The following is a 12140-nucleotide window of genomic DNA, read 5'->3' on the forward strand; positions in this document are numbered from 1 at the left end:
TAAACATTACGCCATTTATTTACATATCCATCGGTTTCGATTTTTTTTCTAAATCATCTACATTACTTTCGCATTTTTGGGACTTTACCGATATCATATTAAGTCATTGTCTTTGCTATTATATTAATTCAGTCACAGAAACTCGAGACTAAACTTATACAAACCTATCTAAAATTTCTTCTTCCTTAAATCATTCCCGTCATTACTCGCTCCCCTATCTCTCTCTCTCTCTCTCTCTCACACACACTCTTCCACTCTCTCAGTAATGTGCGTTATTTATTGTTATTTCTATTTTTTTAGTTGTTCGTTTAAATCCGGATGATTGTCCTCCCTTTTCATTGTGATTGTTTCACGCAGTTTCGGCCAACTACTCCCTCAATATCATTTGACCAATAATCTGGCGAGACGACAACATCTATAGAGCGCTGTAACAGCTGATGATTCAATTACGGGATTCATCATTCTTACACCGTCGCCGTTTACCACCAGACGAATGCCAGATGAATACTTGGCCGAAATGTTGTGAAACAACAATTATAAATGTCGAGGATAACGTTTCGCAGCTATATGAATAACGATTTTTAAAAATTTATTTATACACTTATTCCAATAAGATTCACCGTGATATTTCGCTATTTGCATTAAGAAAACACAATATTGGCCACACTAATGAAAAACTGAACCAGAACTACATTGACAAGGAGGCTTCACTACAATGGCTTAAAAGTGACAAATATCTATTTGATGAAGAACGATTAATTATAGCTGCACAAGACCAAGGCTTACTTACAAATGGATTTAAGAAATGGCTGGTCTACAAGAAAAAACGACCAATGCAGATTCTGTCACTCCGCTGTTGAAAGCCCAAGCCACCTAATGTTTGGGTGCAAGTTTTTTCTAGCCGATGGTCATTACACTACTCGCCACAACAAAGTATATAGATAGTTATATTGGAAGATCTTCGGAGAGATGCAACTAGAGAGGCCATCGAACATCTGGAACATGAAGCATCCATGATAACATCAAACGGAAAATTGACAGTGTTATACGACAAAAACATACAGGCGGGCAAAAACATAAAAGACAAGGCAAATTAGGCACATATGGTCTTTGCTTGAAGTATCTTCCGGAACAGATAGTACACTTTGATCTTGGCCAGAAGGCCAAGAAAAGGGTATTTATTAGCTCGCCGTCCGAGCAAATTAGGCACAAGGCCAATTTTTAATGTGAGGAGTAAAGGGGAAATGGGGAGCAGCTCCCCTACTCCCCGGGGAGCTGGATAGTGACAATTTGTATGAAGGGCTTCCCCTACATTGACCACGGTCTTATATGTGGGTTTTTTTTTTACATAGGCATCACCACATTATCAAGGCCAAGAGGCCACTCAAGGATAAGGGTTAAAGAGTGTACAGTAGAAATTGGACATTATAGTAATCATTAGTAATGAAAATTTGGTAAAGTTGATAACTTATATGGAACGGCACATCAAGAACTTATTTACGTTAGACTTGAAGACAACCATATTGTAGTCAGCCGGAAAGCAGGAAAACGGAAGACAATTCCACAGGCGTGCAGTTCTAAGAAAAAAGCTTTGTTCATGGAATCTACGTTTAGGTTTAGGCACAGATAAAGAGTGGGGGGAATTTTTGATAGTGTTTACAGCTAGACGAGTGTTTCTTGTGAAAGTTTGGCGAGGGGGGACCATAGATTGAAGCTCATTCGAACACTTTCCATGAAAATAACGATACATCAGAGACAAACTCGCAACATCTCTTCTGTGAGATAAAGATTGTAAGGAAGAGAAAAGGACATCTCCTACGAGGCTACGAAGTCTATTTTGAACTCTATCAAGGCAGGCCAAGTCCTTTCTAGCAGCTCCTGCCCAGGTGTGGCAACAGTATTCCATCCTTGGACGTACCTGGCTCTTATATAGATAGAGAATAGCATCAGCAGTGAGATATTTACTGGATCGATAGAAAGATCCCACCATTTTTCCAGCGGCCTTGGCAACAGATTTGATGTACGTGTTCCATTTAAGATCAGGAGTAATGGTCAAGCCAAGAAGTTTGTCAAAACTTGAGGCCTCCTGAAGACGAGAGCCATTCATTTCAATTGATGCCAGATGTGGATCAGAATGTTGATGATGTAAAGAGAGAAGCTTGGTTTTAGATGCATTAAAAGTAACCAGCCTTTCTTTACCCCATTGTACTACGTGCTCAAGATAAGAGGAGAGAGAACTGGAGAGAATTAGTCGTTTACTGTCTTAGATGTGCTACCATAAATGGTAGTGTCGTCAGCATAGATGTCTACAAATGATGTAAGGATGTGATTTGGAAGATCATTAATGTAGATCAGGAAAAGAGTTGGGCCCAGGATGGACCCCTGAGGGAAACCGGCATTAATACTGTGAGCTTCTGTTTTTTGCCCCTCAACTACTACTCTTATGAACCTATCAGAAAGAAATGATTTAATAATTGAGAAGACATTTCCAGCAATACCATAGCTAGAGATCTTATGAAGTAAACCTTTATGACATACCCTATCAAAGGCCTTAGATATGTCAAGAGCAATTGCCCTAGAAAGGTTGCCTCCGTCGAGAGATTTGCTAATCCTATGAGATATAACTGTAAGCACATCTGCTGTATATCTAGCAGAACGGAAACCATATTGAGTGTCACTAAGAAGGTTATTTTTGTTGAGATGGTTGATTACTTCCGTATTTAATACAGATTCCAACAACTTACTCATGACGCACAGGAGACTTATTGGCCTGTACTGAGAGGGGGATGAGCGATCACCTGAATTCTTAAATACAGGGCATACTGATGAAATTTTCCAGGGAGTTCAGGTTGAAGTTTTTTGAGTACTATAATTGGAATACCGTCAGGGCCAGTTGCTGTACTGGAATCAAGGTTTTTGATTAGCTTGGCAACATCACGTACAGATATACGTATATCACATAGCGTGTTTTCTGATACAGGAGGAAATATTGGGGGTTGGCAGCCTTGATCGCAAAGGGTAGAATTAGCTGCGAAGTTCTTGACAAAGAGTTTGGCTTTGTCTGATGCTGACGAGCTTACCTCAGGTCCATTGATAATAGTTGGGATGGAGCACACGCTTCTGTTCAGGATTCTGTTTGCTATTTGCCAAAACTGGTGGGAACCAAGCCGCTGCTCAGCTACTTTGGACTTAACAGATAGAGCATACAACTCTTTTGCATTCTTTATTACTGTCTTACAATGGTTGCTGGCAGTCCTGAAAGCGGCTTTAGTTTTCATACATCTATTACGTTGGAAACAGTGGAAAAAGTGATTTCTGTGCGCAATGGCAGCAGCACATTCTGGAGAGAACCATGGCTGGCTGTTAGGTTTTTGCTGAAACTTTTTCGAGGGTATGAAACGGTCAATACCTACAATTAACCATTCCGTCAGGTCTAATACTATAGAGGACACATCCTTTTTAAACATGGAATGCAGAGGTGGATCAGATATAAATGTACGGAAGCTATCCCAGTCAGCCTTAGTGTATCGATATACTGTACGATGGAGAGGTACGTCTGGGGACTTATTACATTTAATTTTTATCTTGATTGATACAACAGAGTGGTCGGAAGAGCCAAGAGGCGACAGAACAGAAACTGAACATAGTTCAGGGCAAGTTGTGAGAAAAAGTTCTAGTAGGCTCGCATACTGGCCATCATTGTCGGGCACACGGGTGGGTTCCTGAACAATCTGAGTGAGGTCATAGGCAATGGAGAAATCATGACAGAACCTTCCCTCATCATCGGTCTTGTTAGAGTGGGTCAACCATTCGACGTTGTGAACATTTAAGTCACCACATACGTGAATGTTAGCTGAAGGATAAGCAGATAAGACTTGGTCAATTTTCTTAGATATGCTTTGAAAGATAGTAATTCCGCTGTTATGGGGGCGATAGAGAGTAAATATAAATGCCGTAGTGTGAGTTAAAGCAACCCGGAAGCACATATAGGGTAAGTTAGGATCTTCCCGGGAGATGTCCCTACGACATGGGAAGTTATCCATTATATAGGCACAAATTCCATGCCCATGGCGATCTTGGGGGTCAGAGTTAGAAGTTAAGTTAGAGTATCCTTTAATTGCGAACTCTTCTAGGGAAATAGCCTGTCCAATGACAGTTTCACTTAAAAATAAAAGGTCTGGTTTAGTCTCCTGTAATTGGGTTTCAACCTCTGGAAGGTTAGAACGTAGACCTCTGATGTTGGAGAAGGAGACATGGTAGTAGGAGTCTACGTAGGAAGTTGGAGAATCGGGTTTAATCGTGTATTTTTTTCTTGTAACTTGTCATGATGAATTTTTGGAATTTGTGGATTGGTCGTCAGATTTACTTAGAGCAGGACAGAGAGGGGAAACTAAGAGAGAAAAAGAAACGAAGAATTTTTTTTTATTTGTAGCTAATGATAAGGTAAAGCCGTAACAATTACCCACTAGTATTGCATCGAGAGGCCTCACCAGAAGCTACTGCATGGTCCAGAATCCATTCACCAAATGGCAATACAGCAACTCCAGTACTTTGCACCTGCTGATAAGACAGCCTCCTTGGTGGTTAGTCCAAGGTTCGGGTCCCTGACTATCAGGCGTATAACGTCAGCCCAGACAAAACGTTTACCTCCAGCACCCTTACTAGTGACATGGCTACAAAGATAGACATAGAAACAGAAAATTTCCGCCATCTCTGCCAACTGTTCGCGCAAAATACTGCCAACCTAGAAAACAGCTTTTTCTTCTCCCTTTGTCAGAAAAATCACTCATTAAAAAATGAGGACTGAGGGACAAATAAGAAGAAGCGAGAGTAACAGGAGCTGCCGATAACGCATCCACAATGCGTTTTCTACTTTCCATTAAAAAAAAACAAAAAACTATTAAGTATTGTACTTAATAAAAGTCCAAAGGACGTGTTTAAGGGAAAGTATGGTGTTAGATTCCCCTCCCACGAACTAAGAATGAGTAGAAATTCGTAATCTATTTTTGCAATCCACTTGGTAGATAAATAAATATTTATGGACGAGAAAAAAAAGCTATCATTTAATAAAACAGAAATACATAAATTAAATACTGAAATAAAATGGAGTTATTAATATTTGAATCTAAAAAATAAAAAGTATGATTAAAATTGAAAACACTTATCTCAACAAAAAACACGGCCGATTCCAAAATGTAAACTGAAATGAAGAAATTTAAGTTAACAGCGTTCAAAAAGATTTTTTTTTCAAATTAATGGTTAAAAGAAAGCGTGATTTTATTCTGAACTTTAGCTAGTCACGTTATAAGAAATTTACGATAAAAAGAAAAGCGTATGGGAGAGGGGGTTCTTCCGAAAGTTACATAAATTAAATACTGAAATAAAATGGAGTTATTAATATTTGAATCTAAAAAAAAAAAGTATGATTAAAATTGAAAACACTTATCTCAACAAAAAAAAAAGTTGGTATTTATTTGCTTCCCCACCGAGTAAATTAGGCACAAGGCCGATTTTTAATGTGAGGAGTGAAGGGGAAATGGAGGCCAACTTCCCGGGGAGTAGGGTAGCTGTACAGTGACAATTAGTATGAAGGGTTACCCCTACTTTGATCAAGGTCTTATAAGTGGGGTTGCCCCCACATATGGTCTTTGCTTGCAGTATCCGCCGGAACAGATACTACACTTTGATCTTTGCCAAAACGCCAAGAAAAGCTGTATCTTTCTTTCCCCACCGAGCAAATTAGGCACAGGGCCGATTTTGAATGTGAGGAGTGAAGGGGAAATGGGTACCAATTCCCCGGGGAGTAGGGGAACTGGATAGTGACAATTGGTTTGAAGGGTGGGTATTTATTTGCTCCCCCACCGAGCAAATTAAGCACAAGGCCGGTTTTTGCTGTGAGGAGTGAAGGGTACATGGGGACCCACTCCCCGGTGAGTAGGGTAGCTGGATAGTGACAATTGGTATGAAGGGTTGCCCCTACTTTGACCAAGGTCTTATATGTGGCGTTTCCCCCACATATGGTATTTGCTTGCAGTATCTGCCGGAATAGATACTACACTTTGATCTTGGCTAAAAGGCCAAGAAAAGCTGTATTTATTTGCTTCCCCACCGAGCAAATTAGGCACAAGGCTTAATTTTAATGTGAGAGGTGAAGGGGAAATGGAGACCAGCTCCCCGGGAGTAGAGGAGCTGGATAGTAGCAATTGGTATGAAGGGTTGCCCCTACATTGACCAATGTTTTATATATGGGGTTTCCCCCACATATGGTCTTTACTTGCAGTATCTACCAGAACAGATGGTATTTATTTGCTCCCCCACTGAGCAAATTAGGCACAAGGCCGTTTTTAATGTGAGGTAAAAACCAGCTCCCCTAAAAGTAGGCAAAAAAGGGGGCACTCTGGTTACCAAAAATAATAATTGTCCCAGTATAGAGGGTTTCCCCTCCATTGACTGGTACAAATTATCTTAAGTGCAGTATCTGCCGGAACAGATGGTATTTATTTGCTCCCCCACTGAGCAAATTAGGCACAAGGCCGTTTTTAATGTGAGGTAAAAACCAGCTCCCCTAAAAGGGGTCACTCTGGTTACCAAAAATAATAATTGTCCCAGTATAGAGGGTTTCCCCTCCATTGACTGGTACAAATTATCTTAAGTGCAGTATCTGCCGGAACAGATACTACACTTTGATCTTTGCCAAAAGGCCAAGAAAAGCGGTATTTATTTGCTCCCCACCGAGCAAATTAGGCCCAAGGCCGATTTTAATGTGAGGAGTCAAGGGGAAATGGTGACCAACTCCCCGCAGAGTAGGGGAGCTGGGTAGTGACAATTAGTATGAAGGGTTGCCCCTACATTTACGAAGGTCTTATATGTGGGAGCAATCCCACATATAGTCTTTGCTTGCAGTATCTGCCGGTACAGATACTAAACTTTGATCTTTATATATAATTTATTTCGTGAAAATGAAAATTACAATCAAAATAATTCAATGTAAAATTAAAATAAATTAAAAGCAAAATTCAAATTTACTGTCCAAATTTAGGCACAAGGCCCTTTAAGATCTGGGTGGGGGAGTGTTTAAGGGTCTTTGTTACTGCAGTGAAAATGGAGTCTTTGACGACTTTACTCTTGACTGGCAACATTTACCACAATACCTCATTCACTCTGTGGACTCTAAGCTAACTAATGAAAACCGCAACATTTTTGTAAAAAAAGAATATATTTACAATTATTGTGTGTGTGTATGTTTGTGTGTGTATTTTTTTTAATTAAAATGTGTGTGTGTGTGTGTGTGCGTGTGAAAAAAGTCCAATTCATTGGAAAATAAAATTTTGGAAGAAAAACAGTTCGTGTTGGGGAGTGGGGATCTAGAAAAATACGCAAAAAATAAAATTGCCTAGTGCATTGTTTGTGAGGTCCCTCTCTGAGCTAATCTAGAAAGTTAGATCACTTACTGTTTTCCGGGTCACCGAAAACAAGCGGGAAGATCCCTAGCGGGGATTGGAAAGGATTCTTATCGGGTGTAGGGAGGAAAAATAAATAATTGTCAAAAACAAAAAAGGGGAAAGATGGGGTGGGGTAGGCAGCGACCTTCGAGTAGGGGTTGACAAGGGTGTGATAAGACAAAAAGATAGGGGGTAGTAGTAGGGTAGCCTCGGAAGGTTCTCTAGTGCCAAAAAACAAGTCAAGAGTCTCTTTACTTTTTATTTGTCTAACTTAGCGGGATCGGCTCCGTAGGACCCAGTACCGCATGTGCCATGCTTATGGTGGAAACACGAATTCAAACTTGGCGCCTCCTCGGATGCACAAGCTAGCATCATGCACCCACCTCTTGTCAAAGGCCACTCGAGGCAACCTCTTCCAATCGCATCTGATCTTTCTTTAAGCAGATGTTTAAAGTAGACGATCAGATCCCGATCCGGAACAGATATCCCTTCGTGGACTCGCTTGAGGCGTGTGATCCATATGACCATCCTCGCTACTGCTAGTATCGCTAGAAAAACCATTCTTTTCTCCCTAGGCACCGGCGGATCAATGTTCTCCACAAAATATGATCCGTCGAGTTCAAGCCAGCGCTTGATATCGATGCGCGCCGTTACCTCATTGACGTACCCTAGGAGGGTCTTGAGCCTGCTGCAGCGGAAAAAGGCATGACAGGATGTTTCCCTCATGTCCTCGTCGCAGCGCAGGCAGTAGACCGGGGTTTCTTCATTGTACAGGTTGAGTTCTTCAAGCAGGGGCAGTGCGTTCCGGACAAGTCGCCAGGTAAGGGAAAATTCCGAGTTCGTAAGAAAGTCTCGTCCCGGCGCCCAACTCCATTGGGAGCGGACATCCTCTAACGACATCCCCGTCCGTTTCACTAGCTGTTCCTTTGTGCTACGCCTCACTAGCTCCCGACTGTTCGAGACCCATGGAACGTCTACGTACAACGAACGGCTCAGGAAGGCCAAACCTCTCTGTGTGCTTGTGACACTGGAGATCGGGCAGTCCTAAGCGTCCCTCGCTCGGATTTCGGATTGCTAACCCTCGTTCCACAAGAGTGTGTCGAGGTGCTCCTGTAAGCTGATTCGTCGTTTTGCAGGGAGGGGAAGTACAGACAGACGGAAAAGGATGAGCGGAAAGACGTATGTAGCACACGCCTCCGCCCGACCCTTCCAGAACAATTTCCTTCGAACCCAAGTCTTGACAGAAGATTCGACCTTGGTCTCCACTTCCGACCAGTTTTTCTTCAGCTGGAGACCCGGTCCGAACCACACACCGAGGATCCGGACCGAGCCGTCGGTCCAACTGAAGATGCCTGGAAGCGAATTTACTCCGGTCCAGGCACCCAACCGCAGACCCACCGACTTACTGCGATTGAAGACGGCCCCCATAACTTGTTCGTATCGAGCGAGCGCCTCGGTGACCACTTGAATATCCGTGGGGCAAGCCACGAACACGGTGACGTCATCGGCGAAGCGGAAACCCTGGCTCGTGTGCCTCCAGGGAGAGCTATCCCACGCAGGACTGGTGTAGTCGCCTCGTCCCTTAACTTGCGAAGGAGGAGTTCCAACGCCAGGACGTACAAGAGAGGCGACAGCGGCCAACCCTGTCGTACCGACCGAGAGATGGCAAAAGACTCCGACAGCTTACCATTGATCTGCACCGCTACCGTCGGCCTGTCATACAGTACAGAGATCCACTTGCGGAAGTCCGGATTAAATCCGGCGGCCTCTAGCACAGATCCCAGGAACCTATGGTCCACCCTATCGAACGCCTTGGACTGATCCAAACTGATCCGCGCGGCCTCGGCATCGTCTTCTGTCCCCTCTATGATCGTGCGTATAAGATGAAGATTGTCCTGAATCGATCTCCCCTTCACAGCATAGCTCTGGTCTGGTTCGATCTAGTCAGTGATGACAACCTGCAACCGATTCGCAAGAACCTTGGCCAAAATCTTTAACTCTGTGTTTAGCAGTCAAGGGTCTGAAATCGTCTAAATCTTCCTCCCCACCATACTGTTGACCTTTCCTCAGCACTGTGATCACTCCCTTGGTCACCTGCCCAGGGATGGAGCCCTGAACAAACCAATGGTTGAACATATCCTTCAGAATAGGGACCAACATGGGCGACAGCCTCAAGTAAAATTCGTAGGGTAGACCATCAAGCTCCGATGCCTGTTGAAGCCGACCTGCTTCAACGCAGTAATGATCTCATGTTCCGTGACAAGACCATCACAGCTAGCCGCTCGAGCCGCCGTGAGGCGGGGCGAGTCGGCAAAATAGCTGCCAACTTCTTCGACCCTGAGTCTGGGTAGTTGGGTGAAGCGCTCAAATAGATGCTTTCGAAACCCCTCGCAAATTTCCCGCGTCGACACGAGGGTGTGCCCTTCCAGGTCGTTTACCCTTCGATTGTACCCGTCCGAGCCGCGCATAGAGCAGCCTTACACTCAACAGCATCTACATTAACAGCCTCGTTCGAGACTTTCATTAGCCTAGCCCTAACTATCTGGCCCTTGTACCGCTCGCTAGCCAAGCGGGCGACGTCTTGTTTAGCTAGTGCTATCTCTAGGGGTCCCCCTCCACCACCCGGATCAGCCTATTTTCTATACGCTTCTTGGCTTTAGCCTTATCTTGCGCGAGTCGTTGCCTGTACTGGACCGAGAAGCGTTTAATCTTAGCCTTGAGACTAGCCCACCACTTACTCCCGGTAACCGCCCTCACTAATGCCCGTTGGATTATCTCTATACCCTTCAACCGGTAGTCCTCCAGCTCCAACAAGGTGCTGTTGAACTTCCAGTATCCGGTCAGTTTCGGCCTAGAGCTCAAGTTCAGGCGGGCCATAACCAGTTTATGGTCCGAGTGTCTTAAAAAGTGGAACGTGGGGCAAGATAGAAAATCTACATCGCCTATTCTAACATCCGATCCAAGTAAGTATTTGGATAGGAAGGCGCATTAGGATGCCACGTCCACATCTCCTGCCCCAGGTGATCCAGGCGAAATCTGTCGACTAGGTCACATGAAGCCATCAGGTCAGACAGACTGCTGTCACACCACACTGACCCGCTAGTCCCCCGACCTTATCTATCTTGGGATCAAGGATGGCATTCCAATCACCCATTAAGACTACCCTCTCTGGATCATCTATAAAACCCTCCACCCGTCGAAAGAAGGAAGCCCTCTCCACAGCGGAATTAGGTGCGTAAATCGCGACTATCCGAAACACACTACTATTAATGGCAACATCGACGGCAATCGTCCGCCCGTCCTCGTCCGCGTGAACAACATTCACCGACGCTGATAGGGTTCGATTTACTAGCAAGGAGATTCCACGACTGTAGGTATTGCCATATTCTGAGTAAACATCGTAATCCTTCACCAGCACCGGACAGTCCCGGTCACAAATAAAGTGGGTCTCCTGTATAGCGGCAATATCTACCTTGAGGGGCACCAGATCTCTTAGCACGCGCGTGGCCTTGCATCGATATCTGAGGCCCCTCACATTATAAGTAGCCAAGTTTAAAGCCATGGTCACCTACCTTACTCAGTATCACACACGGGCCTGAAGTCCCCGGGGGTGAGGTCGTGGCAGGTCTGTCCAAGGCTTCCTGTCAGTAAGTCTGCAGAGGGTACTACATTCTTGGCCACGCCTCCCACGTCTAGGGGGAAAATTAATTTTAAAGCCCTATAGAAGGAGGGGTGAATATATACAGGGACTCTGCCCTCACACTTAAAAACTAAATTGTTTAGCGAAGGATGCTCCGTGGCCACCAGCTGCTGGCTTGGGATTGCATCCTTCGCGGCGTCTATCCACGCCCAGAGGGCCACAGTCCTGAAATCTGTGTTGACCATAATAAATGTGGTCAACAAGGGAGCGTCCTTGAACTTGGTTGTGTCGGTGACATTATTGCCACCGACGTTGAAAAAGTTTTTTAGCTGTGTATAACGGGCCTTCTGCTGGCCTTTCAGTTCTGTTGTTGGCTGCAGAGGGCCCGTCTCACATATCCTTTCTCCTGGAAGGAAGGGGATCTCTTTGTCCGCTCCATGCGGATTTGTGGGGTGGGTTTGTCCTTGACTGGAGGGGGATTTGGTGCAGGGGGTATGGGGAGGGGATGTCGGTTGTTGGGGTGTATGGTGGAAGGGGAGGTTGTTTTTTGGGGTCGTTACTCGAACTTTCTGAGGATGGATTGCGAGGTAGTGTTCTTAGTAGTTCGGGGAGGCAGGGGGTACATTGCTCTGGCTGTTCGGGGGGGATTTGGGGGGCTCAGCCTCGGCTGGTTGGATATTGTCTTTGGGGGTGGGGGTGTCTCCCTTGGATCTCCTGCTTTTCTTCCTTTTCGTCGTTCTCTTGCTGACTGCTGCCTCTGATGCTGTCTCCTCTGTGTCTGTGGCTGTCTCTAGACCCTCCAACGCGATCTCTTCCTCGGAGTCTTGGAGCTTCCTCTTGTTTGAGGAAGACGGCGCCTGAATGTCCATCGGGGTGATTTCGGGTTGGGTTTTGGTCGTTATTGGTTTAGGCAGATTTTTGTTGTGTCTGCCCTTCCTTGTGACCGTTGCCCAACCCGCTTCTGCTGCCGGGTTGGAATTGCCTGCGGCTGGTGCTGCGGCTGGGGCTGCGGTTGGGGCTCTGGCTTGTACCTTTGATCTTGGCCAAAAGGCTAAGAA

The sequence above is a fragment of the Euprymna scolopes genome, chromosome 1, assembly GCF_053919585.1.
Source record: "Euprymna scolopes isolate OS-2025 chromosome 1, ASM5391958v1, whole genome shotgun sequence".
NCBI lineage: Eukaryota > Metazoa > Mollusca > Cephalopoda > Sepiida > Sepiolidae > Euprymna > Euprymna scolopes.